General features: G+C 33.2%; 1 non-coding gene across 1 annotated transcript; it reads right to left on the reverse strand.

The window, feature by feature from the left end:
• Positions 1-376: 376 nt before the first annotated feature.
• On the reverse strand, positions 377-481 carry LOC122737664. Its single transcript, XR_006354473.1, has one exon. It is a non-coding gene; the product is annotated as a U6 spliceosomal RNA (small nuclear RNA).
• Between the last annotated feature and the right edge of the window lie 5,324 nt (positions 482-5,805).

Consider the following 5,805-nt stretch of genomic DNA (forward strand, 5'->3'; position numbering starts at 1 on the left):
CACTTTACCTCTTCGCGACTACTATAGTATGCTACATAGGGAGCTTGCCCTTTTTTTAAATACTCCTTTTATTCTAAAAGGAAATGCTTAAACTGTGTAAATCATGAATTTTTTGTGTTTTTGAACTGACTGTAACAACATATGTTCACATATACCATTTGTTTGTGGCATAAAAATCAACTTGCTAATGTCAGAAATAATTTTTCTAAACTTTGTTAGACAACTGATTTAACATTTGCTGAGAACTTGTAAACTAATCTGTTCTATGGCCATCTAAGAACCACTGCAAATTGGTGTTAAATATCCCTGAACTGAGAATTACACATAATAAAAATAAAGGCAGCATACCTCTACATTGAAGTATGACAAATCCTAAACAAAAGAGGATAATCTCATAGCTACTACCAATCCTTGTGCAAGGGCCATTCTAATCTTCTCTGTATCAATCCAATTTTAGTCTATGTGCTGCCGAAGTGAGCACACTACTACTAATCAATAAACTTTTTTTTAACCTGAATGTGTTTCAGGGATGCCAAAGCAAAGTATACTTTTACAAATCACTTCACAGTTGTAAAGGTTCTATACTGATTCTAAATAGTGACATGTTCCTTCCTCCAGTACTATAAGTATAAAAAGAAACAAACAACGCTGCATCTATATTGGAACTTCTGGTAAACTCATTGCATGTAAATATAACAAAAACATAGAATTGAAAAATTATTTAGTTTGTTTTCATCTAGCTTCATGATATTCTTAAGTGCCAGGGTAACAATAAAAAAGTACATCAATAAAATTTTAACTCAAAACCGCAATTCTGGAGATGGAAAAGTAATGTCTTGGACTCACATACAAAACAAATTTATACCTTTTTGGTATTGAAGTGATTTTGTTTTTCTTTTTTTTAACATTCAAGTTAATAATCCTACTTAGAGAAAAAAGTCTGAAATTGGTCATAGCATGGGTGGACTTGAAAAAAAGAGATTATGATTCATTTAATTAGACTTCCATTGGAATGTCAAGAATACAGACAGGAGCATAACATAATATTGCATAGTTTTTGACATGTCAAATTATTAAAATGAGAAATCAGATAGGAATGGAAATTCTCAAACATTGTACAATCTATCTACTTCAGTGAAATCCTATGAAATTTTGTTAAGCAAAGGAAACATGTAGGATGTAAAAAGATGCTCATATTCTGTTAACCCTTTCCTTAAATAAACAAAATCAATAGTTAATGTTCCCAGCTATTGGGCATCAACATAATTAGCCAGATTTGCATATTATCCTTTATACCCCAGGCATCATTCATAGCATAAAAATTGACCATATTACCACTATAACTCTGACATCATCATTACAAAAAACACACAAAAAAATCAGCAGCAGCAGCAGCATAATCATCATAATTGAATAGTCAACAAGAATTAATTTAATATATATCCCCTACTTTTTATTAGAAAAGTATGAATCAGAACACCTAGTTTCAAGCTATCTTGTTATTTTTCCCATCTTAATATTTTAATTTATTATTTCTTTTAAATATTTTCTTTTTTTTAATTTTGAGGTCCAATTTTTCCCTTCCTCTCACCCACCCCCACTAAAAAGGCAATCAATATGTTATCAATTGTAAATGAGAAATCAAGAAAACAATTTCATATTAGCCATATGTCAAAAATAAAAGCAAGAAAAATAACGTTGGAAAATTATACTCCAATTTATGCTCAAAGTTTATCAGTTCTCTCTGGAGGTAAATAACATTTTTTAAACATTAATCCTTTGAGATTTTGTTGGATCATTATACTGATCAGGGTATTTATGTCTTTCACAGGTGATCATCCTTACAACATTGCTGCAACTTTGCACAATGATCTCCCTTTTTTCTCACTTGCAATAGTTCAGTAAGCACTTACCATGATTTTTTTCTGTAACCACACCCCTTGTCCTTTCTTATAGCACAAGAGTACTCCATCACAATCATATGGCACAAGGTATTCAGCTATTCTCCAACTGTTGAGCATCCCTTTGATGTTCAATTCTTTGCCAACACAGAAAGAGCTGTTATAAATATTTTTGGGTATATTTGTATTCTTCATTTTTTCTTTATTTCTTTGGAGTACAGAACTAATAGTAGTATTTCTTGGTCAAAGCGGGTGCACGATTTTATAGACCTTTGGCCATAGTTCCAATTTGTACTGAGACTGGTTGGAACAGGTCACTATCCCATCAGCATTTTATTAGTGTACATATTTTTGTTTCATCTGCTCCAGCATTTGTCATTTCTGATAAGTATGAGGTGGTAACTTAGGGTTGTTTTAATCTTCCTGTCTCTAAGATATAGTGATTTAGAGCATTTTTTCATGACTATGTATAGCTCTGACTTCTTTTGAAAACTGCCTGTTTACATCCTTTGACCATTTATCAAGAAGAATGGATCTTTTGGGGGCAGCTAGGTGGCGCAATGGATAAGGCACTAGCCTTGGATTCAGGAGGACCTGAGTTCAAACCCAGCCTCAGACACTTACTAGCTGTGTGACCCTGGGCAAGTCACTTAAACCCCATTGCCCTGCAAAAAGAAAAAAAAAAAGAATGGATCTTTTTTTTTCTTTTTATACATTTGCTTCAGTTCTATACTCAGTATATATTTGAGAAATGAAGCCTTTATAAGAGAAACTTGTTTAATTTTTTGTATTATATAATTTTCTATGGTATCTTTCAGCAAAATATAATTTCCATGATTATCTTTTTAGTTAGATTTACTTTTGCTATTACTTTGTCTGAAAACATGCCTGCCTTTTCTACTTCAAATAAAACATGGGAGATTTGGCCCCAGCCTTTTATTTTAATTCTGCGGGTGTCTTTCTGTTTCAAGTGTGTGTCTTGTAAATATTTTATTGTTGGATTTTGGTTTCTAATCTGTTCTGCTCTTTGCTAACACTTTATGGATTAGTTCATCTCATCCCCAGTTATGATTGTTAACTATGCATTTCCCTTTATTTCGTTTTCTTCTGTTTCTTTCACACTTTCTCTTTTTATCCCATCTTTCTGCAAAATATAATTTTGCTCTTAATTACTAATAACTTAATCTGGCCTGCATTTTGTTGATCCCTTTCCCCTTCTATTTCCCTACTGACTAAGACAGATTTCTATATACAACTAAATTTATAGATATATTCTTTTTTTGAACCAATTCTGAAAAGTGACATATAAGTATTATCTACCACTTTCATTTCCTGCTCCATTGTAAAAGCTCTTCTTTGTGTACCTTATTTATATGAGAAAAATTTCTCCCATTTTATCTCTCCCTACTCAAAAATTCTAATACATTCCTCTTTCTCACTCCTTTTTTTACATCAACCCAAAATAATAGGCTTTCATTTATGTCCTCTGTCTATGTAAACTCCCTTTAATTGTAATAATAATGACAAAATCTTAGTAGTTACATCTGTTACCTTCCCATATAAAAATGGTACCATTTTAAGTTTATTGAGTCCCTTATGATTAGTTTTTTGTATTTTCTTTTTATGTTTCTCTTGAGTCTTCTGTGTAAATGTAACATTTTCTACTCAGTTCTGGTCTTGTTTTCAGGAATGTTTGAAAGTCTTCTTTTTCTATAAATATCCATTTATTATCATGAAGGATTACCCTTGGTTTAGCTGGGTAAATTAAACTTCATTGTAATTCTAGCTCCTTTGCCTTCTGGTAAGTCATATTCTAAGCCCTCCCCTTCTTTTTTTTTTTAAATTAATAAAGTATTTTGTTATTTTTTCCCGTTACATGTAAAGACTTTTGTTAGACAAGCTTGCCAATTTCAGATTTTTCTCCCTCCCTCCCTCCCCTCCCTCCCCCCTCCCCTAGACAGCAGGTAATCTGATATAGGTTTTATATATATATATATATATATATATATATATATATATGTGTGTGTGTGTGTGTGTGTGTGTATGTGTATACATATACATATGTGTGTGTATACACATGTACATATGTATATGTATACACATACACACACACACACACATATATATATCCATAACATTAAACATATTTCAGCATTAGTCATGTTATAAGAGAAAAATCAGAGCAATGACGAAAACCCTCAAAACAGAAAAACATGAGCACTAAAAACAAAAGAAATAGTATGGTTCATTCAGCATCTACTCCACAGTTCTTTTTTTTTTTTTTCCTGGAGATCCTCTTCTATGATGAGTTCCCTGGAACTCTTCTGTACCATTGCATTGGTGAGAAGAATATAGTCCATCACAGTAGATCAACACTCAGTGTTGATGATACTGTGTACAATGTTCTTCTGGTTCTGCTCATCTCACTCATCATCAGCCCACACAAGACCCTCCAGGTTTCTCTGAACTCCTCCTGCTCATTGACAGCACAATAGAATTCCATTGTATTCATATACCACAAATTGTCCAGCCATTCCCCAATTGATGGGCATCCCCTCAAGTTCCAATTCCTTGCCACCACATAAAGAGCAGCTATAAATATTTTTGTACATGTGGGTCCCTTTCCCCTTTCCATGATTTCTTTGGGCAAAAGACCCAAAAGTGGTATTGTTGGGTCAAAGGGTATGCACAGCTTTATCGTCCTTTGGGCATAATTCCAAATTGCTCTCCAGAATGGTTGGATCAGTTCACAGCTCCACCAACAATGCATTAGTGTTCCATTTTTCCCACAGCTTCTCCAACATTTATTATTTTCCTTTTTTTCTCATTTTTGCCAATCTGATGCCAATCTGATAGGTATCAGGTGGTACCTCAGAGTTGTTTTAATTTGCATCTCTCTAATCATTAGAGATTTAAAGCATTTTTTCATATGGGAATAGATAGCTTTGGTTTCTTCATCAGAAAACTGCCTGTTCATATCCTTTGACCATTTCTCAATTGGGGAATGACTTGGATTCTTATCAATTTGATTTAGTTCCCTATATATTTTAGAAATGAGGCCTTTATCAGAAGTACTGGTCATAAAAATTGTATCCCAGCTTTCTGCCTCCCTTCTAATTTTGGATGCATTGCTTCTGTTTGTACAAAAAATTTTAATTTTATATAATCAAAATCATTCATTGTGCATATACTCTATCTCTTGTTTGGTCATAAACTGTTTTCCTTTCCAAAGATTTGATAGGCAGACTATTCCTTTCTCTCCTAATTTACCTATGGTATCACTTCTTATGTCTAAATCATGTATCCATTTTGACCTTATTGTTTTCCCAGCAGTTTTTGTCAAATACTGAGTTCCTATCCCAGAAGCTGGAGTCTTTGGGTTTATCAAACACTACATTACTAGTGTCATTTACTACTGCATTTCCTGTGCCTAGCCTATCCCATTGATCCTCCACTCTTTCCTAGCCAGTACCAGACAGTTTTGATGACTGCCACTTTATAGTAAAGATCCAGGTTTGCTACCAATAACCCAACTTCCTGTGCACTTTTTTTTTCATTATTTCCCTGGATATTCTTGATTTTTGTTTTTCCAGATGAATTTTGTTATTATTCTTTCTAGCTCTATAAAATAATTTTTAGGTAGTCTGATTGGTATGGCACTGAATAAGTAAATTAATTTAGGCAGTATTGTCATTTTTACTATATTAGTTCTGCCTATCCTTGAACAATTGATATCTTTCCAATTATTTAGATCTGATTTGATTTGTGTGAAGAGTGTTTGGTAGTTGTGTACATAGAGTTCCTGGTTTTGTCCTGGCAAGTAGACTCCCAAGTATTTTATATTATCTACCATTACTTTAAATGGAATTTCTCTTTCTACCTCTTGCTGCTGGACTTTGTTGGT

Source organism: Dromiciops gliroides, chromosome 1 (genome assembly GCF_019393635.1).
Source record: "Dromiciops gliroides isolate mDroGli1 chromosome 1, mDroGli1.pri, whole genome shotgun sequence".
NCBI classification, from domain to species: domain Eukaryota; kingdom Metazoa; phylum Chordata; class Mammalia; order Microbiotheria; family Microbiotheriidae; genus Dromiciops; species Dromiciops gliroides.